Source organism: Felis catus, chromosome A1, assembly GCF_018350175.1.
Source record: "Felis catus isolate Fca126 chromosome A1, F.catus_Fca126_mat1.0, whole genome shotgun sequence".
Taxonomy (NCBI): domain Eukaryota; kingdom Metazoa; phylum Chordata; class Mammalia; order Carnivora; family Felidae; genus Felis; species Felis catus.
Window position 1 is genome coordinate 220,871,330 of NC_058368.1, and position 24,606 is coordinate 220,895,935.

At 36.2% G+C, this 24,606-nt stretch overlaps 1 protein-coding gene and 1 long non-coding RNA gene across 3 annotated transcripts in view; one reads left to right on the forward strand and one right to left on the reverse strand.

Moving 5' to 3' along the window:
• The window catches only part of CDH12 (cadherin 12), a 1,052,064-nt gene that overhangs the window by 96,641 nt on the left and 930,817 nt on the right, over positions 1 to 24,606 (forward strand). The window lies entirely within an intron of this gene.
• Positions 1,389 to 9,142, reverse strand: LOC109492154. The gene is made up of 3 exons (XR_002145919.2): positions 9,034 to 9,142; positions 3,017 to 3,113; positions 1,389 to 1,485 (listed from the first exon to the last, which is right to left on the reverse strand). It is a non-coding gene; the product is annotated as an uncharacterized LOC109492154 (long non-coding RNA).

Genomic DNA, 24,606 nt, shown 5'->3' on the forward strand with positions numbered 1-24,606 from the left:
AATCTCTCTCTCTCTGTATATAAATACACATTCTATTGATTTTGTTTCTCTATAGACCCTGACCAGTACAAGTGATAACACCATCTTGACGGAGGTTAAAGAACATCTTGGAAGGGAGAAATCAGGGACAGATATGTATAGCATTGCGTTAAAAATGATTTCTTAATCTGAATAATTTTAAACAAGTCGTGCAATTCAAGGGTCTTGTTTGGAATGGGAAGAGGTTATGGCTCAATAGCTCTGGATTGATGGAGGTATAGTCGAGGCAGGTACTGCTAGGCCACTTGCTAGTCCCAATAGGTACATTATTTCAGTTGGTTCAAAGTCTTCAAGGAGGAAATATCTCCAGGAAGCAGCAGTGAAGTTATTTTGCCTAATCTCAGGGCTTTTTGTTGTTGCATAAAAACAGGGAAAAAAAGTTTTTCCAGAATTGTTTAGAACTAGGACAGGAAAGTATGTCATTTCACTTCTAAAGTTTATGTGCGTATACAAGATGTTCAAGAATAGAAGAATCCAACAAGACTTTGGCAGCAAGAATCCATTCGTGGTGGCCTCTTTGAAATCAATATAAGTATTTATTTCTGATATTGCAAAGGAGTCTCATTAGTGAATTACGTGCTGGGTCACAAGTCAGAAATCCCGGTTGCCAGTTCTGATTCCACGTCTCACTAACTGAAGGATTTAGTAAGTCTTTTAACATCTTTGAGTTTCCTGACTTTCCGTATGGGATCCTGGCCAGGATCTTATTCAATTTTAAAATCCTGTTATTTCCTGAATAAATAATAAAAAATGGAGAATACGTAGTAAGTATGAGATTCCTCAGAGGTTGTCTGATCTAATGATGATGGAAAAGAAAATTTGGGACACATTAGACAATAATAGATTTCTCAAGAAGTAGTGACTGAAGCATCTTGAATATAGAGATGATTATTTGAGGCTACCTTTATCACGATAGTTTAATCTACAGTGGTGTAGCCCTTCCATTGGCCACTATAAGTAAATAAGTAAGTAAATAGATATCAGGCTCCTGTGACTATGAAAATTTAGTCATTGAACGGATGAGCAGATCTTTGCAATTGGAAAAGTGATAAAAAATTTGAGTATTTCTGTGTGGTGGCATTCAAGTCAATATGCACACTATTATAGCTGCTCATAGGGACCCTGGGTGATCTTATTTAGAGATACTTTGTCACAGAGTCTAAAATAGTTGCCAGAAGAGTTGAAAGTGTTTTAGAAACCATTTGCTTTATTTCTGTGACGTGATAGATACATACAGCCTTGTAATGCCTGCTATAAATAATGCACTTGTTTAGTAAAATTAGTGTTGCACAGCACTGCGTGTCCTTTTCCTTCACAGTTCGATGGCACTGGGATGGCAGGGAGTTCCTGCCACAGGTATCAGCTGCTGCCTGTGCTATCATCGGTCTCCAGCAGTGGTTCTGTTAATTATCTTGCGATAGTGTCTGAGGCAGAGAGCAATCTCTCCTAAAGAGCGGACAGATTTAAAGAGGCAGAATTAATGAAAATTGATTCACACATTCTGTCATGTAGAGGTCTGCTGGGAGCCTTTCTTTCATATCCCCCTCCCCATTTCGTGATGTTGTACAACATGGTACAGGTGGGAATCCCTACCTTGGGATACTAATTATGGAGCTTGAATGGGATTAGCCACAGTGATTGGCAGTGTAATGCATGAAAGGATTTTAAAATTTACTTCATTTAAGGGATTTCGTGAGGGACCGATTCTTTCTTCTGACTTTTATAAGTGGTTATTGAGAAGTTGACAAAGCTGAAAATCCAAGGTCACTAAGGATTATTGGAAAACCTACAAATGAATTATAAATTTTAGTAGTTAATTGTTCAAAATTGTGTACCTGAAAAAGGCATGTGGAGTACTGGAAAGATAAATAACAGATAGATAAATATATCAGTATATGTTGGTAGTTTTTATTTATTGTTATTTTTTAAGTTTATTTATTTTGAGAGGAAGAGCATGGACACATGCATGCACAAGCACATGGGTGTAGGAGGGGCAGAGAGAGAGTGAGAGAGAGAATCCCAAGCAGGCTTCTCACTGTTCGTGCAGAGCCCCACATGCGGCTCAATCTCACAAACCATGAGATCCTGCCCTGAGCTGAAATCAACAGTCGGATGCTTTTTAAAAATTAAAAAAAAAATTTTTTTTTGAGAGAGAGGGTGCATGAACAGGGGAGGGCCAGAGGGAGAGGGAGAGGGAGTCACTGAATCCGAAGCAGGCTCCAGGCTCTGAGCTGTCAGCACAGAGCCCGATGCGGGGCTTGAACTCACGAACCATGAGATCACGACCTGAGGTGAAATCAGATGCTTAACCGACTGAGCCACTCAGGTGTCCCAGTAGTTTTTATTATTTCATTTTATTTTATTTTTTAAATGTTTATTTATTTTTGAGAGGAGAGACAGAGACAGAGAGTGAACGAGCAGGAACATGAGCAGGGCAGAGAGAGGGGGGGACAGAGTATCTGAAGTGAGTTCTCTGCTGACAGCAGAAAGCCTGATGAGAGGCTTGAACTCAGGAACTGTGAGGTCATGACCTGAGCCAGTCTGAATACTTAACTGACTGAGCCACCCAGGCATCCCAGTTTTCAATTGTTTTAATGAAAGGCTCTGTGTTTTGGAATTTATACTTGAACATACAAAAATAGCAGATTTTTAATCTGAAAATTAATTTAATTAATAAGGTATTTAATAAGACGACTTGATAATCACCAAGACCTTTTTATACTACTCATAACTAACCATTACCAATTTCTTCCGAAAAGTGAAGCAATATGACCGTGAATCAATATGATTGTGAATCAAAGTGATCTAATCCTGAACGCTAGGGGTTATGTTTTCTTCACCAAGGAAATAGTTGATATAAATTCTAAGCTTCTGTAACAACGGCAGCAACAACAAAAAACCCCACCAAAACAGTTAAGCAAGATAAATACTCTCCTGCAGGTCTCCAATTTGAAGATTTAAACAGCGTAAATAATACCTTAGATACAGCCGTTCCAAAGAGTGTGGTCCAGGGCTCACGGTGTGCTGTCTTCATCTTCTCCTGTGGTCTGGGAGCCCAGAACCTACCCTCCATCCTGTGGGGAGAAGAGAAGTTACATGTGGGAGTATCCCCCTCCAGGAAGGAAGGAGGCATGCTTTCTGGATTTTAAAAGCAGGACCCTAAAGGCACATATCACCTTTGTTTGTCCACTGTTAATCATGAGCCAAGTGCTGCTGCCCAGCGAAATGCCCACTTTGATGGAGGAAGCAGAGGAAGGATATCAGAGAAGAGACAGCATCAATAGGAAATGGAAAAAGCAAGTAAGAAGAACAATTAGAATCAGCAAGTTGAAAGACTTAATAATGGCCTGAGTGTTCTTAAGAATACTCGTGATTTCACATTTGATACATTAAGAATCCTAATAAGAATTAGAAATTTAATATGGAACATAAATAATGATTTGGATAAAAAACAAGTCCTGTGAAGTCCTTTTTTTTTTTTTTTACATATTTAACAGATATTGAGCATAGTGTTTTAGATAAAATGAAATAAGTATAGGAAGAAATAAGGAATGGTAGTAAATACAAATATAGTGATATAAGTCATATTTATCTTTTGTATTTATCTTCTCGAGTATTCTTTGTTCTTCAAGTTGACAGAAATATGTCATTCCTTATAACAAAATGAAGATTTCTAAAGAGAATTTATACCTCCTTGAATGTTACAAATATAATGTGTATTTTATCGCATAAAAGTGTTTTGATCAGTATTTGCTATCGTAACATGTGCTTATTCTTTCCAGAAACATGTCTAAACCTCTGAACATTTGTAAAAATGCTGTTAGGAACGTTGAGCAGTACACAGGGAAATACAATAGTCAGGACTCATTACTTCAGGCCACTTAACAATCTGTCATTTTATTTACTTTTTTTTAACCTTTTTTTTTTTTAAATTTTTGAGACAGGGAGAGACAGAGCATGAACAGGGGAGGGTCAGAGAGAGGGAGACACAGAATCTGAAACAGGCTCCAGGCTCTGAACTGTCAGCACAGAGCCCGACGCGGGGCTCGAACTCATGGACCGCGAGATCGTGACCTGAGCCGAAGTCGGCCGCTTGGCCGACTGAGCCACCCAGGCGCCCCAACAATCTGTCATTTTAAAATAAGGGATTTTTCAGATGAGATTTACAGCATCAAGTTTTCTGAAAGAAGTATTAGTGGAATTATTCAGGTCAAGAATTACAGTCTAATAAAAGCAAAGATGTTCTATTACTTTATAGATACGTTGCATCCGTTTTTGGCACTTCTAACTTGCTTATCCAAAAACATAGCGTAACAATTTAGGACAGATTAAAAGTGTTATATTATTTGATACTGTTTGTAGGCTACACATGAACAGGTATATACACAAAAAGTGGAAGCAAAAAAAAAAAAGCCTTAAGGCTTCATAAATACAATCTTACTGAATTCCCTGTGTTTATATTTGGCTAATCAAAGTTTAAAAATATAAACCTTGACAGTATCCTATGCTTAATACAAAAGGGGAATGACATCAACATTGTTCTGAATAAAAATAAATAGATAAAAACTTTTGTTTCTAGCAAGTGGTTTTATTCCAAAAATTAATATCTATTGGCTTTATTTTTTAAATTTTATTTTATCTGGTCTTTAATATATTTGGAATAAAAGGGATTGAATTATATTGGTAGTTTTTAAGATAGCCATGACTCAGAATGGTAAAATTTGCATTTATACATCCTTGCAAACTGGAGTTCTGCACTGAAAAACATGTGAAATAAGGGTTTGTTAGCGTTTCCTGAAAGTACTATTGTTTGGGGGAATTTATATTTCCATGTGTACCCCTGACTTTGTTTATTTTTGAAGCAAAGAAAATAGGTAGTTCTCTCTTCAAAGTAACCTGATGTGGAGATTGGGAAAGGGAACAGATTAGATACTCTTCAGTATAGTGCTTGTAAGGGTACAGATGTAGAATTTTGAGGTAGAATCCGTTGTAGCTACAGAAATATATATTTGTAGCTACATGAATCTATTATTTGTAGCTATAGGAATATATGAAGGCCAGTTTTTCAAACTCACACATTGTTTCTATTTATGCTGTTTTTAGTCCTATGAAAACATATCCCTTGATTATAACTAGTTAATGCATTGAAACCACTTAGAAGTAACAATTCCAAAAGACATTGATAGAGAGAAAGAAGTAATAATTGCTTTTCATAACTTTTATATTCCATAGCATACATGTGTATCAAATCGCATTGGTTTAATAAAGTTAGATATTAGCATTGAGAAGAGGAAGACGATGCCTTAATGGTTTTGTTCTTTGGAGCAAAAAGTGTCAGGATGACTGATGTAGCTTGAAGCTGTCAGAGAATGGACTAAGGGGTGGGAGGTGAGTAGAGTTTAGAAGCACCAAGACCTTCATTTTACTTTAGCACTCCCTGCTTCTCTCCCTCTGCCCCCAACACACACACTTAATGACGAGGATGTGGCTTCCCTGATGCATACTGGATCAGGAACTAAGTACGCCCAACATCTCTCACGCTCACTCAATTGGGAGGACTCTATAGCAGAATGCTTTCTTTCCAATATCTGAAAAATCATACTCAATACCCAAATAAAAATGTTACTTGGTAATTTATTCTGTTTCATATCTTTTTTTTTTTTTCAGGGCACTATGCTATGAAATCATTTAACTAACTTCTGTAATTCTCATCACCGATTTAACCCATCCCCCCACTAATCTCCCCTCTGGTAATCATCAGTTTGTTCTCTTAAATTAAGAGTCTGTTCTTGGTTTCTCTGTCTGTCTGTCTCTTTCTCTCTTATGTTTTCCCTTTGCTAGTTTGTTTTTTTTCTTAAATTCCACATATGAGTGAAATCATGTGGTATTTGTCTTTCTCTGACAGACTTATTTCACTTAGCATCATACTATCTAGCTCCATCTATGTTGTTGGAAATGGCAAGATTTCATTCTTGTTGAATACTTTGGTTTCTTGTTAAATTTTTTAAAAATTTATTTATTTTTGAAAGAGACAGAGGTGGTGTGAGCGGAGGAGGGAATGACAGAGGGGAGAGGGAATGATAGGGAGAGAGAGAATCCCAAGCAGGCTCCATGCTTCTAGTGTAGAGCCTGATGTGGGGCTCAAACCCACAAAACCGTGAGATCATGACCTGAGCCAAAACCAAGAGTCAGACACTTAACTGATTGAGCCCTCAGGCGCCCCTCTGGTTTCTCTTCAGATCGAATAAATATTTCACTTTTTTATGGCTGAATAATATTCCGTTGAGTGTGTGTGTGTGTGTGTGTGTGTGTGTGTGTGTGTGTGTGTGTATACCACATCTTTATCAATTCATCAGTTGCTGGATACTTGGGCTGCTTCTGTATTTTGGCTATTGTGAATAATGCTGCTTATAAACATTAGGGGTGCATGTTCCCCCTTTGAATTAGTGTTCTTATATTATTTGGGTAAATATGTAGTAGTGCGATTCCTGGAACCTAAGTTCTATTTTTAACTTTATTTTTTAGTCATAAAATATAATGTATTTTAATTTACAAGTTTAAGATGTAACAACATTCTTACGAAATTTTTGTAATCATTTGGGTAATTAATTAATGTAACATTGCTTTAGTTTTAGTTCCTTTACCATGTGATGACATTACTGATAAATTATTTGATTAATTGAGAAATTATTTTACTATTTTTAAAAAGTATTCTGTTTTCTACTCTTAACATTTTTCTTTGCTTATAAAGAAGACTACCATAATTTTTTTTTGAATATGAAATTCATTGTCATATTGGTTTCCATACAACACCCGGTGCTCATCCCAACAGGTTCCCTCCTCAATGCCCATCACCCACTTTCCCCTTCCTCCCATCCCCCCATCAACCCTCAGTTTATTCTCAGTTTTTAAGAGTCTCTTATGGTTTGGCTCCCTCCCTCTCTAACTTTTTTTTTCCCCCCTTCCCCTCCCCCATGGTCTTCTGTTAAGTTTCTCAGGATCCACATAAGAGTGAAAACATATGGTATCTGTCTTTCTTTGCCTGACTTGTTTCACTTAGCATATCACTCTCCAGTTCCATCCACATTGCTACAAAAGGCCATATTTCATTCTTTCTCATTGCCAAGTCATATTCCATTGTGTGTATAAATCACACCTTCTTTATCCATTCATCAGTTGATGGACATTCAGGCTCTTTCAAAAGAAGACTACCATAATTTGATCATTTATTTTGTTAATGTTAAAGTGTGCCTTAAAGGTTACTATTTCAGCAATTCACTTTCATTTTTAGTGCTTCTATTAGTTTTCAATTTGCTGCTGTAACGAATTACCACCAAACTGGCTTAACCCAATGCAAACTGAGTTTTTTTTATAGTTCTGCAGGTTAGGAAGTTGAGGTGGGTCTCACTGGGTGAAGTCAAGATGTTGGCAGGGCTGCTTTCCTTCTGGGGCTGTAGGGGTGAACCTGTTCCCTTGCTTTCCCACTCCGACGGGGCTTCCGCATCCCTGCGCTCATGGCCCTCTTCCTTTATCTTCCAGGCTGGAAATCCTGCCTGTGTCTGTCTGAGCTCCATCCTCACATTTTTTCTCTTGCTCTCCCTGTTCTGCCTCACTGCCCACTTGCAAGGACCCTTGTGATGAGATTGCCTTGACTAGATAATCTAAGACAGTCACCCTGTTATGAAGTCCTTAACTTGATCGGGTATATCAAAGTGTCAGGAAAAAGACATTCAATACATACCTTGACTTAATTAATCACAATAGAATTTGGAAGGTTTTTTTTTTTTTAAACATCAAACAATAATATGATGGAAAAATTTTGGATACTATATTTGAAGTCAGTGGTTTTTATTTTTTATTTTTTTTTTACAAATTTGTTTAATGGGAAAAAGAAAATAATTCCTGCTAATAATACATTGCATATGTTGGGCTTATAATGGAATAAATAATTTTTTTGCCTCTTCTACAGAAAAGGAATTTCCTTCAGCACATTCATTAGATACAGTAGTATTAGGTTGATACCATTATTTTTCCAAATTACAAGCTGAGATTGAAAGCAGTTAACTTGCCCACATTAATACTACTTAATGAAGAATTAGGTCTGTATTTGCAAATTAAGTGTTTTTAGTAAAGTTTCAAATATATAAAATCTTTCACTTATTCGTAAGCTTTTCCACCTTCAAAACCTTTCAGCATAAGTATGCTTTATTTTGCTCATTGTTTTGAAATAGTTAAAAATTGGAGAAGAATATTATCTTAGAACAAAACTTAAACTTCAGCCCACATAGGATTTGCTGAAAACCTCAGAATTTATCATTGTCTCCATGGATTAGCCTTATAAAGTTGAATGATTTATAGCTGATAAGTTCTCTGTGACCTATCAGTCACAGGAAATGAGCATAGAAAAACACCAAATGCTCCCAAATAAATATCACATTTTGAATAAAAACTAGTACATGTAACAATAGGATGAATTAGTATCCATAATGAAAAATGATATTAGCAAGCTGTACTTAAAGCAGATGAACGTAAGGGAAGGGAAGGAAAAATAAGATAAAAACAGAGAGGGAAGCAAACCGTAAGAAATTCTTAAATACATCGACTCTTAAAAATACAGACAGTTGCTGTAGGGATGGTGGGTGGGGGAATGCACTAAATGGGTGAGGGGCATTAAGGAGGGCACTTGTTGGGATGAGCACTGGGTGTTGTATGTAAGTGATGAATCACTAAGTTCTACTCCTGAAACTAGTACTACACTATATGTTAACTAACTTGAAGAAAGAAAGAAAGAAAGAAAGAAAGAAAGAAAGAAAGAAAGAAAGAAAGCAAGCAAGCAAGCAAGCAAGCTGTACTAGGAAACTTTGATTTTAGATATGTCACACGTTAAATATTTTGTGTCTGAAAATTAGTGACTGTAAAAGCAGAATGAGTAAAAGTAACTGATTTAAGGAACATGAAACACAAAGGACATTAGAAAATGTGCTAAATCCCTACCTTGGATTCAGATTTGCTTGTGCTTCCAGACAGATCTAACTTCATACCCCGTGTTTTCTGGTAGAGATTATCCTCTGTAACTGAAGCAGAAAAGAAAACACAGAAAAACAAAATGTGAGTTAAAGCATAAGGGGTATTTATATTCACATTGTAAAGATGAGTCCTATGGGTCCCATTTTCCTTCTGCTCTCTGCAGCTGATGTTAGAGGGTCTCAAGTAGCATGACACGATTTAAATATTCATGTAGATGGAGAACTTGTCACTACAAACTCCTAAGCAGTTTCTTTGACATCCGTCTTCTCCCCCCATTCCGTTGTCCACGTGGCTGGCAGCCCTGTGCAGCTGCTGTTACTCAAGTGCCCTCCACTTCTGTGTTCTTCTTCCCTCCACCTCTTTCCCTGGATGATTCTGCTCCTTCAGGTCTCACCCTGGATTCCCAAAATCTAGATCCCATAATTTTTTTTTCTTCCCATCGTCTGGAATACTCCTCTGGTTCTTGCCTCTTCACTTACCTAAATCATCCACTAGTGTGTGTCTCTGTGAATTCAGAGACACTGTTTTGAGTTGTTACCCTAGTTTCTAGAACAAGCTACAACAAATATTCACTTAGCAAACTCACGGACATCCCCCTCTTGTCACTGATGCACAGTGCAGTGACTTTACTAGTCAAATTTCTAAAAATGTTCACATTATTTGCTGGCATATATATATATATATATATATATATATATTTTTTTTTTTTTTTTTTTTTTTTTTTTTTTTCTGAATCAGTTGCTTCCATAAAATGGTTCTCATTATTTTGGTTTTGGTTTGGCAATGGATGGTTGCTAGGTTATTTTTGTCACTGAAATTACAAATCATATTCAGTGCTTTTTTTTTTTTTTTTTTTTTTTTTGCGCCTGAACAGGGACCTGATCCCTGGACCAGTGCTTTTGACCTCAGATAGTCAGTCTGGGTGATTGTATTTGAATCAAGCATCATGGGCGTAGGGACTCCTTAGTAATCTACTTGAATTTTATAAAAAGAACGTATGGATGGTGGTAAACAGCTGTTCCCCTTTTCATTAAGAAGAACAAATGAGAAGATATGCATAATCGCAAGAGACAGGATTCAAGTTAGTTAATAGGGATTTTGATCGCTCTTTTGTTTGCAAAATAAATTGTTGCTGAAGATTTATAAGAACTAAGAGAATACTAGTGTTTCTTAAAGTGAAAATTTAAGAATTTTAGGACCAAAAGGGAATTAATCCATGAGACTTCTGTTTGACTGCAAACATATATTTCAGCCATGTCTATGGCTTTCTCTTCCTTCTGTTTCAACTTTACTCTGGTACCCCACATTATGCTTCTAATAGCAGTTGGCTTCTCCACTTCCTCCTCTTCCATGTGTTCAACAGATAGTGTAAAAAAAAAGCCATTTGTTTTTCTTTTGAAGCATGTTAAATCATCCCCCTGCTACAAGTGTTCTATTGCCTTTGCTTTGCATTTAGAATAAAACCCACACTCCTCAGCAAGGCCCACGAAATTCAACACGATCTCTTTATTTCACACACTTACCTCCTGTCTTACGTCTTCACTCCATATTTTCAACGCCCTGAATTTGGTTCTCTTCCTCGAATTTATCACTCTTGTTCATATTTTAGAGTCTTTGTAATTGATACTTATTCTGCCTGAACGTGCACCCCTAGGTTTTCACGTGCTCGGCTCTTTCTTTTCAGTCTGGTCTTTGCCAAAAGATCACCCCCACAGGAGGTACTCAATGACCATTTTATTCTAGCTCAGGCTGCCGTCCACTGTATCCATCCCTATGAACCTGTTTATTTTCTCCACAGAAACTAACACTATACAAAATCATCATGTATTTAGGTATTTATGTGTCTATGGTTGTCCTTGTCTGTCTTCTTCAAGAACATGTACATTCTAGGACAGATACCCTGTCAGTTTTCTTTATCTCTGCATCCCCGGGGCCTAACCCAGGCATAACCTAAAACAGGAATAACCTGACAAATGATACATATGGCAAGTCTCATGTTTAGAATACCACTGGATTCAAGAAACAAGTTCAGATGGAAAAGACATAATGCTTCATGAAAATCATTGTTGATGCAGCTTTCATACTTTTTGGTTTCTTTGAAAGCCTAATTATTGAAGTCACTCTGCTGTTAATTAATTTAGTACATGGTACATTAAGGTTTTTTTCTCCACTGTAATGTTCTATATTAGCAAATATTAAAAGAATCTCCATGGGTATATGAATGCAAACATTTTCTCTAATGGGACTACCCATGGAGAAAATTTTATAAATCTATGCTTAAAACAATATTAATTATACCTGCCATGAAGCAAAAACAAAATAAATAGCAGCTGTTGCTGTAATATAATACATTTAGTTTTTAATAGCTAGTACTAGATTTGCTGCTTTTTCTTTTGAACATCTCTAAGTGGAAATGATAGCAATTAACTTACACTATACAGCATCTGTGAGCTGACTTGGTTTAGTCTTATAGCTGATCACGTTCCCAAAAAATAGAGTGTAGCATCTGCTGGCTAACTGTGTAGAGAAAATGGTCCAAATAGATTTCTATGTACCAACAATCTTCAAACAGTGCTTCTATAATGTTTATGTACATATAATGACACTCTATTTTCCCACAAATAATAACTGTGTATAGTAGTATGTTATCATAAGTGTTTTGAATAAAATATGATCAGAATATTACTGTGAAGTGTCATTAGATTATTGGAGATGTTTTCCTAGCTGGCAACATAGCCAAACCCAATAACGTCAGAATTATCAGTGAGCACATGATACTGGTTTGGCAGCAGATGTATTCGAATGATCAAGTGAAACTTCTTGCATATACCTTCCAAATGGGTGTAGGAAACATTAATGTTTGATGCTATTGTTCTGTTCTATTTTAAGACTGATGATAAATCTTCCAGAGGTAACAGCTAACTTTATCTGTAACATAACAATTTATATGACATCCAGAGAAGTGATGTTAGTTAACTAAATATGTGAAAATAACCATAGATATAAAAGACTCTTAGCAGTATGTTGACATGAAAAAAAGAGGCCAACTGAAATTGCAGGTTTATTTTCATTTTTTAAATATGTATTCATTTTTGAGAAAGAGAGAGAGCGTGATAAGGGGAGGGGTAGAGGGAGAAGGAGACACAGAATCTGAAGCAGGCTCCAGGCTCCGAGCTGTCAGCACCGGGCCACACATGGGCCTCGAACTCATGAACCTCGAGATCATGACCTGAGTTGAAGTTGGATGCTTAACCGACTGAGCCACCCAGGCACCCCCAAAGGTTTATTTTAAATGTTTAGTTTTTATTACAGGGTTATAAACCTATCCCCATGTTTTCTTCTCTCCATACCTTTTTTTTGAGTATGTATTTTCCTAACATTAAATACCAACTAAATGTTAACTTCCCTAAATGTATATAGATATATACAGATGTATATAAATGTATACAGAGCCTCCTATCCATCCAGGTGTCAAATGGTCTTACCTTCGTATCTTGCAAGTGTTTCACCATTGTTTTGTTACAAACCTTATTCTCTTTCTTCCCGTACTTCCCCAATCGACTTCTCAATCTGAGTTCTCTACTTTAATACTATCGTCAGTATCCCAGATTAGATACTCTAGTATATTTTACATTAGTTCATCTCTTATACCACCCTGTATAGGTTACCCACTAACTCCTCATTCTGATCTAGAACTATCTGTGTGGATGATGGATCTTTTTTGTATCTCCATTACCATATCTTTTTTCTTTTTCTCTTTTTTCTTTTTCTTTTTCTTTTTCTTTTCTTTTTTTTTTATTCTTTTATTCCATTGCTCTTACCTTCATTAGGTTATCATGTCCTCTTATCTGGACTACTGCCATGGTTTTTCTAATTGGATTCTCTGCACATTGTTCTTACCTATCCAATCCAATTACTTTTGTGATATAGAAAGTGGATCAAGTTATAGCCATAGTTTAGACTTCAAATGGCCTGGAATTATCCATAGTATAGAGCCCAGTTTCATTTATGTGGCATTAAGGACCCTCGACAATTTGAACACAGTTCTCGTTTTCAGTATCATCTGTTGTGGTTCTCCTTGTTCCGGTCCCAGTTTAAATAGCACTCCTCTACAGTTGCCTTCCTAATCTATGCAGGGGAGAAAATCCATGCACCTTGCATTTTGCTTCCACACCTTAAATAAATTCATCTATTATAATAGTTAAGTGTGGAATTATAATACAGTATTCATTTTTCTCTACAGGAACAATATGTGTGCTAGGTTAACCAAGACATAAAATGGTTAAAGAGTATGTGGTGAATGAAGGAGGGATAAATGGATCATTCTTAGGAATTGAGAAATGGCACGCATGGAGAAGTGATTATATGTGTGTGTTTATGAAACTCAAAAATAATGGTACATAACATAATGATTGAGCACTATTTGTAGTAGGATGTGTACATATGGTTGGATAGAAGGAAGCATTTCTGAACACGTACCCAGTTGAGAGGGCTACTTCTAAGTGCTCATTTTCATGTTCTACCAGAATTCAATTTTGCCTTTTGTTTCATGAAGTAATCACTCTAAATAGTTGGAGAAGAATGGATATGACATACACGGTAGATACTTGAAATCTTTTGTGTTCCACAGTTTGATTTCCTTAGGTACTAGATGCATTAGAACTCACACTGGTACACCAATGTGATCAACTTTCAAAAATTATACAAATCATCTTGTCTCTATGTGGTAAATCCGTAACATTTCTTTTTCCATTTTATCATCTGGCCCCCTTGTTTAGTATTGATCTTCAGGAAAATTAAAATAATTCACCGTAAACTAAGAGAACTTGGGGAAATATCTAAGATTCCAATTATGTCATTTTACACTTCACCCAAATATAAAATGCTGTGTCAGCTTTGTAAAGAATTTGATAGGCATTCTGTGAATCAAAGAAGTTCAAGACAATAGGAAATTTTCTTTTTTTTTCTTTTTTGAGAGAGAGAGAATGAGTGCATACAAGCAGGTGAGGGGGAGAGAGGGAGAGAGGGAGAGAATCCCAAATAGGCTGTGCACCAGCAGTGCAGTGTGGGGCTCAATCCCACAAGCCACGAGATCATGACCTGAACTGAAATTGAGAGTCAGATGCTGAACCCCTAAGCCACTCAAGCACCCCATGACAACAGGAACATTTTGACATCAGCACCATCTGTCCCTTTCCAGGCTCATTTCTCCTTTGGTCATCAGCCATGTCTCTCATTGAACCCCATTACCTTGAAGTGTCAGGCCCTCCTGCCTCTGTGCTCTGGATTATGTGATTGCTCCTGACCTCCTAGCAAACTACAGCTCACGTGCCATCGTGACAGTTGTCTGCTCTAACACAGCCACCAGAGCCAAATCCTATGTTATTAACTACTCCTTACATGTATCTTAAAAGCATTCTGTTTAAAATCCCAAGTCAGTAAATTGTACCTTGCCTTCGCACATCAGGTAAGCTTTCATCATAGTCATTCTGTGCTAGAACTCTTCGTCTCCCAAACCAGTGGATTTCAGATACTGTGGCTCAAGCACATAGGACCTAGTATGAAGGCAATCAGTAACTGATGAACTGAAGTCAGAGAGCCCCTACAAACTAAATCCTTGAGCGAGATGATTTTTGCTTTCTCTTCTTTTCTCATTAAAATGTAATGAAACAGCATTTCTGGAGAAAAGGTTTGGTGGAGGCACAGTGAAATTAATGACAGTGAAATTAATATTAAAATTTCATCACATCATTATAATATCTGCAGTGTCTACTGATATTTCTCTGGGATTTCATTTCTGTATCCATCATACTTTCCACTGAGTCTTTCATATATTCTAAAAACAGGCTGCTTTTGATCTTAAAAGTGTGCTTTCCTCCCTTTGAATTATAAAAGATAGCCTAGGCCTTTCATTAAGTGTCTGGAAATAGTGTCCAGAAGAAAACAAAATGCATCTTTATTTCCATTCACACAATATTCTATACTGAGCAGGTCAAGGTTATGAGGCCCTGCTTTTATCTTTAGCTTTTTTTTTTTCTCCTCCACTCAGGTCTTACCAATGTTTTACTTGAGTTCTCATTTTCTGTGCTGCCAGTGTTATCTATATTTTGGAAGTGCTTTACTGTATCCAGTCTACCCATTTAGGTCTCGTGTATTACATCATCTTCTTTTATACAGAACCACTTCCAGTCCTGGGAGCGTTTGAGGACTCTCCTCTATATTTCACTTAAAACAGCATCACCCTGGAAATCAATTTAGTTGCTTGTATACAGAAAATAGAACTTATGCTCATCAGTGTATTGGTCCATTTTCTTAAAAAAAATCTTTATTTGTGTCTTGTGGTTTAGCTTTACACACATGGTAATTGAAGATGTTTAAAAAAATAGTTTATTCCTTGAAAAAGTTTTAAACATTCATTTCTCCGAATCTATCCCAATGGCAGGGATCTTCTCTTTGGCATGTCATCAGGTTTGCTCTCCATGATTATAGCACATGGGTGCTTTTTATGGGTACCAATTCTTCGCTACTTGAGTTTATCTAGATGGAGACAAATGCTTTTGCATTAGCAGAATACAAAAATTTAGAAAATGTAAACTTTTCCTATTCTCACAGCTTGTTATAACTTTATTACTGAATAATTTTTTAAAAGTAAAATATCATAAAAATGAATAAACTATTCTATTTAAATACAAGGCAAAGTTGGAAATACAAGGAATTATAAATTAAGTCACCTATTTTGTAATGCTCTTTATTGAAGACTAAGAAGACTCAAAACTTTGAGCCATAAGAAGTCAATACATGACCTCAGTTATAATTAAACTGCTTATACAGGAGGACAAAATACCCACTTAAGTACAATATTAATATATTTGGACACTTGCATTGAGTGTTTATATATCACTATCACTCAGAAATGACAGGATATTGATTAAGGATATAGCCTTTCTGTAAAATAAACTGCTGATAATAAACATTTTCATCATTTTTTGTAGTAGCATTTACAAGGTCTTGCATGTTGAGTTTTAACTTATTTTTGCACCATACTTAATGTTAAAGTACCCCTTGCTTTAAAGATTTGGAAGAACTGAGAGTCTTGGGCTAGGAGATCAGAATGAAGTCGTAGGTATCAGGAGAAGGAGATGAAATTCACGTCACCCAGTGCCTCACCCTACTCATGCAGTTATCAGTTATTAAAGTTTTTATCAGTGATTCTGTGTACCACTGCATTTGGAAGGCTGCTATTGTCTGGGTCTGTCAGATAATGAATGTTTGCTCTTGTTTTTATGTGGTCATAGTAGTATGAGGTGTAAAAATTCTAATGTAAACATCTGAAGCTAAATTTTCTTAGGGAAGCTTACCATAGAGTTTTACAAATGTAGTTTACCAAGAACTAGGTAGCATGCTGATTCAATATATTACATGATGATACGGGTTAACAGATGTATATTAAATAACAACTCAATCCATTGCAGTGACAGGTATTAGAAATTAAATGAAGAAGAGTAAATCAATGTAATGCTTACATTTATTCAATTACAAAACAATAACGTATGGCTTTAAGTACATGCAATCCCTGAAACAAGTTGACATGAATAGATACACACAGCTGTAATGTTTAAGTGCTTTTATTGTTAGTTTTTAAAATACAAACAACTACACTAAAGTCTCTACTTTGGCAAAATGGACAACATATCCATATTTACACAGTTTTTGACAAATTTCTGTTAAACCAGGTCTAAACATAAGAAAACAGTGATATTTGATCTGTGCTTTTTTAGCACTACTCATTAGTAGAAAAGGATGGTGACCTTATTTATTTTTAAACTGTTGCTATTGTTGTGGCGTTTCATGGAGTGATAATTGGATATCTCCAAATAACCTCTGAAGACCAATTAAAAAAAGGAAGATATGCAGTTCGCCAGTCTGTGTTGCAATTAAATGTCTACTTTGACACTCAGTAGAGGTATAACTTCCACAGATACAAATTTTGTTCATGCTATATTCTTACATACATTATACTTAGGGAAATATACTAAAATATTTTCTTTCATTTGACAGATGAACCAATTATTATATTTCACATGTGGGCCAATTATTCTGTTTCATACACTGTAAATATTTTTGGCCTTTTAAATCACCGTGTCATTATAAGAATACAGCTTTGTTGCTTGAACAACAAACTAAACACTGTACTTTAAAATATACTACTTTGATGTTCCTAGGTGAAAAGAGGCAATTTTGAAAACAGATCTTTACACACTGATATTTACCTTTAACACAACTGCAATTATAAAAACATCCTAATTCGATGTTATTTGTGTAGTTATTAGTTTGCTTAACTTCTCATTTGAAAACTTGATATAAGGACGATAATTTTTACTTGTGGAAGAACAATGAAGAGACATTTGAGTAAGAATGGCATGACATCTGTGACCCTGTGATTTAGTGAACTAACTATAAAGCAAAAGTAACATTTCATTCTACGTGAGTATAGACAAAGAGGTCACAGAGGGGTCAATAATTCTAGAAGAAGACCCAATATTTAGATATATTTACTATTATACTATGTACATATAGTTTGCTATGCAATAGTTACTTACTGTATTAACTGTGCACTAGTTTTTTTTTCCCCAAGTTTTCTTCATACATAGATTGACTTATTTTTAAACCAACCTCATTAGGTATGCACTATTATCCCTGTTTATAGATGACTACACCGAGACCAGTGTCTCTGAGCTTTCTGGGAGTCACACAGATGATAAGTAGCAGAACATTTGTTTCTTAATACTGCAACATTATGGTAAAAGGGGCATTTCAAGTCCATGGTAAAAAATGGCCACGTTAACAAACATTTTGTAGTTGATTGCCAGATTATTTGCAAAAACAGTGGTTAAATGCTTACCTGATAGCATGTGCAGAGATACATGCCTAAGATTTAAATATAAAAACACAACTATGGAAAAACACAACTACGGATGGCTATCTGTAACATTCCTGGAAGAGGCATGCCTTTTGAGGTGACACACTATTAGCACGTTTAAATTATAAAAACATTCTTACGTGTCAGGAAAAAAAAATGATTTCTCAGTAGAACAATTGGCTAAAAAGTATAAAAAGATGAAACTTTTAATTACCAATTAGAAATAACAATTAACCAAATTCACATGAATGAGTATTTTTAATGATAAAAATGGATTTGTAAAATGTTAATTAAGAGCATAGGCCAGGATTTGATAACAGGGGTCGTTTCTGTAATACTGGTGTGAGTCAAGGCAATACGCTTTTCTGGTAAGGCAATTTCTCATTCTATGTCAAAGCTATTAAAAACACATATGCTCTTTGAACCATAAATTCTACTTCTAAGGAATTACAAACACATTTCCTGTAAGAATATGTCTATCAGTAGAAACCGGACTTAATAAACTCCTGAACATGACACCACATAAGAAATACTTTAGGCAGTCAGAGATGGCTACTAAAAGTTAGCTATGGTTACTGTGAAATAATGTCAGCCATTAAAGAGTTTGACTGTTTTAATACAGATTTTGTATTTTTCAGTAGGTAGAGATAAAAATCACTGTAAGAGAAAAGGATTTTTAAAAATGTATTGCTGCCTTTAATATGTTACCATACCTTTAATACATAAAATATGAGTTAATATTTCAAAATATGTTCCACTATGGACCGTAAGTAAAATAATCAGTATAATGCTTTATGTGTAATTATCTTTAATAGTTTATCTTCCCCCAAATATTAACCTGAACACAGTCTTACAAATAAGAATGCTAAAAATCTAGATGAGAGCAACCTGGAGAAAATAGCATTTTGTGTTAATATATTTAAACGCTCAAGGAAGACAAATGTATCTGATCATTTTTGCATTATTTTTGTAACAATTTGTCATGCCAATATTCCTGCCACCACCCGAAAATATTTTTTCATAAGAGCTTATGCTTAATGGAAACCAACAGAATGTATTTTTGTAGAGATCTATATATTTACATATATATCTATACGTATTATTTACATGTGTGTATCTATATCTATATTTACATATGGATGTATATAGATGTATCTATCTCTAGAGAGAAGAGAGAGATGATTGATAGATAGAGATTTAGTATAAAGAATTGGCTCATGTGATTAAGGAGACTAACAAGTTCCAAGATCTTCATGGTGAGTCAACAAATTGGAGACCTAGGATCCACTGTGGAGTCCCAGTTTAGGTCTGAAGACCTGAGAACCAGAGGTAGTGATGTTGTGGTTCCTGTCAGAAGGCCTGCAAGGTCAAGACCCAGGAAGAGCTTATGTTTCAGTTCAGCGGGAGAATTTCTCTCTTAATCCCCAGAGGATTACCTTGTTTGTTCTGTCTAGGCCTTCATCCAACTGGGTGATGCCCACCCATGTTAGGGAGAACAATATGCTTTAATTGGTCTATACGTTTAAGTGTTCATCTTATCCTAAAACATCTTCACCAAAATACCCAGGACAATGTTTGACCCAATGTCTGGGCACTCAGTCAGGTTGACACATATAATTAACCATCTCATAAAAGAATGTGAATATGTATGTACATGTGTGTGTACGTATATATTGTGTAATATATAGTAAAATTATATATCAATATATAAAAAGGTATAAATATGCAAATTTCATTTTTAAATTGGGCAGTAGATTCTAAATGCATGCATTGATATACCCTTGTTACTTAATTTGAGCAGCCTATGTTGATTTTATAGTTCCTTCAAAGAAATATCCACAGTAGAAAATGGAGACATCCTGAGTGGAGAAATTTTTGCATTATCTGTTTGTTCTCTATAGAGAAATGGAAGAGTCATCCATTGCTCATTTATTCTTTCTTGAAGATCTTTACATAGCCTTCCTGAAGATCAGCCCACTCTGATTCTTTATTAGCTTGCTTGCTTAGAGCAAGCCATGTGGACTCTTGCTTTATTTTTTTATTACTATTCCACCTTGGTTTTCTTGCTCCTTAAGACAGAGAGAAGAGCACAGTCAGACCCCTCAGGTTCTCAGGACCTTGACTACACTGGAGATAAATCTCTTGTTGTCACTATTACTGTTAGTGTTGTTAAGATTCTTAGTTTTTCTTAAGTCAAAATAATGAAATCTTCTATGTGGTTCATTGTGGGTTAGTCCCTGCTATCCATTCCAACCCAATATGGTAAGCCCATGCATCTGCTAAGGATTAGCTTATGCTGAATGTTTGACACCAGTGTGGTGTAGCAGGAAGAGTGTTAAGAGAGCTGTAGGACAGGGTCACTGCTTCTGTGAAGGAGATACCTGAAGGAGTTTCTCCCTTCTTCCTCTGAACATTGCCATATCTGGATGTTACTCATATCTGCTGGAGTCATCTTTATCAGACTGACAGAGAGTAGTTAAGCATCATTTATAGACTGAGCATGAGACAATGGAGGCTAAGAAGTAGCACCAGGAGTTATTAAAATGCTACATCAGCCAATTCTGGAGCCCACCCTATCTCTTGACATCATGCTTGGGAATACAAACAAAGAAAAATTCAAAAATTCTTTAAACTTTTTAATGTTTTTTTTATTTTTGAGAGAGACAGACAGAGCACAAGCAGGGAAGGGGCAGAGAGAGGAGACACAGGATCTGAAGCAGGCTCCAGGCTCTGAGCTGTCCGTGTGGAGCCCAATGCGATTCTCAAGCCCATGAACCGTGAGATCATGACCTGAGCTGAAGTTGGACTCTTAACTGACTGAGCCACCCAGGCGCCCCCCCCCCCAAATTCTTATTTAACCTAGTTTGATCTGAAGTTTTCTGATATTTAACACTCCTAACAGATATAATACTAATAATATAAATAGCAAATATGGGAAATAACCTACTTTGATTATTTTTTTTAATTTTTTTTAACGTTTATTTATTTTTGAGACAGAGAGAGAGACAGAGCATGAACAGGGAGGGTCAGAGAGAGGGAGACACAGAATCTGAAACAGGCTCCAGGCTCTGAGCTGTCAGCACAGAGCCCGACGCGGGGCTGGAACTCACGGACCGCGAGATCCTGACCTGAGCTGAAGTCGGCTGCTTAACCGACTGAGCCACCCAGGCGCCCCAAACCTACTTTGATTAAAAGTGTACCTTAAATCTCTATAAACATGCATATTTAAATTAATAATATAAAAACAAAATCTCCATATGGTTGCTACCAATTATCAAAGTGTGGATGATCCCTGTACTTAATCTTGGGTATGTGTCATGAAAACTGCCCTTCTTCAACAGAAGTCCTCTAGAAATTCTCCTTCAAGAGGGCTTACTTTTAGACAGGCTGATACCACAGTCCAAGAAAAAAAAATGGATGCTTTCTTCATTCAAATATATAATTTACTCTTCTCAAAATCTTTCAGATTAAATATCTCTTTTGACTTCTGCTAAATGTCAGTTTCAAATGTTTTCTAAAATCCTTCTGTGTAACTAAGATGTAATATTGTGGTAGATTTTGAAATTAGAGTGGAGAAGGCACTTGAAATCTCTGAGGTATATAGTATAGTTACATTTGCTTTTATAAATAGAGCTATTTAAAAATATAGCAATATTTATTGAATGCATTATTTTTCGAGACATAATCTTTCTTACAGTAACTCTCATATACTTCATTTAGGAGACCAAAGTTCTGGGGCACCTGGGTGGCTCAGTGGGTCAAGTGTCTGACTTCAGCTCAGGTCATGATCTCGCGGTCCATGGGTTTGAGCCCCATGTAGGGCTCTGTGCCGACAGCTCAGAGTCTGGAGCCTGCCTCGGATCCTGTGTATCCCTCTCTGTCTGCCCCTCCCCTGCTCTCCCTCTGTCTTTCTCTGTCTCTAGAAAATGACTAAATATTAATTTTTTTAAAAAAGAGACCAAAGTTCTATAGATAATACAATCTTAACCTTTTGAATGATAATATACAAATTATCTTTGAATTACAGAACTATTAAACTAAATCCTCTCCCCTGCCAGCTCTAAGGAGATGAAATATTAAAACATCTGCAAAGGGAATCCACAATAGGGGCTCCTGGGTGGCTCAGTTGGTTGAGCGTCCGGCTTTGGCTCAGGTCATGACCTCATGGTTTGTGAGTTTGAGCCCCGTGTCAGGCTCTGTGCTCACAGCTTGGAGCCTGGAGCCTGTCAGATTTTGTGTCTCCTTCTCTCTCTGGTCCTCCCCACTCGTGCTCTCTCTCTCTCTCTCTCTCTCTCTCTCAAAAATAAATAAACATTAAAAAATTTTAAAAAAAGGAATTCATAACAGATTCTAGGGTATACATGACTTTGTTTGCCATACCTTTGCCCCAGTTAGAATATATCCCAGAAATGTCAGCTCTAAAAATAATAATTTATATGGAAAAACCATTTCCTGAACCCATATATATTGTATAAATATTATGTTTATTTAGATATTTGTGAAAAATAATCAAATTGATGGAAATGTTTCCATTCATAAAAATCTTACTTTACTGTCACTTTGAATTTTTAATTATAGCTAATGTCTTACGTGGTTCTCACATATGATCTAGGTATTACGCTTTGCCTCTTTCAGTTTCAAGGAAACTTACCACCTTGTACATCGTAAACATCAAATAAATATTTAACAATGACTTTTAACAGTCCTCCTGTAAACTGAATGAGAATCACAAACAGTGGCCTCTTGAACAACTCACCCTAAGACATAATTGGAGTTGAGCTTTGCTTGTACCTAATGAATATGTAAGTAGAGAGGGTCTATTCAGCATAACTACATGATTGTGTGCATATAAAAGAACAACGCTCTGATCATGTAGGAAATGAGGTTAATGCTGAACAAATTAGGGAAGTAATTCAAGCAAAGAAAATCCCCAAGAAGAACAGTGAATGAGATCCATGTTATATAAATAAGTGGCATAAACTTAAGGAAACAGGAGCTTCTTTTCCTGAGACCTGCAGTGTTAGTTCAGTTTCCAAGTATGTAAGCCTGGGCTGCAATATAAGGAGTCTGCATATAAATAAGGACATTTTGTTTCTTATTGGAGACTGGAAAGAATATTCATATCCATTATATATGAACCTATCCCTGTTTGCCAAAAAGCAAATTATTTAATATTGCAATTGAGAAATCATAAAATTCACTTAAATTTGACATCTTAAAGTCCATTAATTCATGATGCAGACATTCAATTTAATGTCATTCTTACATCAAGCAAGGCCTACTGGCATAATGTTATTCCTATTTTATACATTTGAAAGCTAAGGCTTAAGGAACTTTCTTAAGGTCACAGAGAAAGTAAATTTCAGAATCAGGTTGGGAACCTAAGTATACATAATTCCATTTACTAGTTAATTCTAATATTAAATACTTAGTAACGGAGGATGAAATATTCTATACGGGGAGGGGAACCTAAAATAATAAATGAAATATGACCTATCCCTTGAGGTAGAATAAGTTCAGATGCACTATCAACAACGTTTCCTTTTCCCTCCTAAAATATTTTTCATATAAAATGGAAAAATAATCAGCTGTAGAATAATTTGTACACTAAAGATATTGCGGGGCTCCAATTTCCAAGATCTGACTGAGTACATATTTGGCAAAACTCCCCAAGAAACACTCCTGAAGCATCAGAAGTAGAAATAATTCAAAAGAAAACAAATCAAACAACAAGAACAACTGATAATGACAAGAAGAAAGAATGGTTATAATCTCCGATGCATTTTAGGAGGACAGAATTCAGGGAGAACCGCACTGTCTGATATGAAGGATCAAAGGATACCACTCAGAATGTTTACAGGAGAAGGCTGTTCTAGAAGCAGGAACTGTTTTTCATTGTAGAAAATCTGTGGAATAAATATGGACAACTAAACCAGGAAGAGCACAGAGACAAGAGTGATTGGGTAAGCCTTTGGAAGGGCATTTTACGTATTTCTCCTCACACGTGCCTCTACCTTTCCTTCCAGTGTCTGCCCCCAAAATGTGCAGTCAAACAAATTTCCTCCGGGTGAATCAGGGAAATACTTTTGTTTGTTTGTTTGTTTTTTATGTTTGAAATCCAACAACTTTTATTTAAGGAAAATACTTTTTAATGAATTGATTTACCTTCATGGGAGAAGGGTGGACTTTCAGATAGGAGATTGGAGCTTAATAGTGTGAACTTTATTTAAAATGCGAAGGCATGGAGTGCTTCTCTGACTCCGCCTATTATAGGTTCTCCAAGGTGAAGTCACTAAAACAGTACACATCATCTACAGAAAACCCTGGCTGTTGCCTCTGACCATCAGTGACAAAAGGCAGTGATCACAGATCATAATGATCCCAATTATGTATTTCTTCGTTTACATAATTATGGAATTAAGGCTCATCAGAAGGTTGAGGAAATTCAGCCCTAATAAAAGGTAATGAAGAGAGCAAAACACAGTTGGATCCCTTAGAGAATAACTAATGCAAACAAGAAAAAAAGTGTCTTAAAAGGATTTGAGGGGCGCCTGGGTGGCTCACTCGGTTAAGTGTCCGACTTCGGCTCAGGTCATGATCACGCGGTCCGTGAGTTCGAG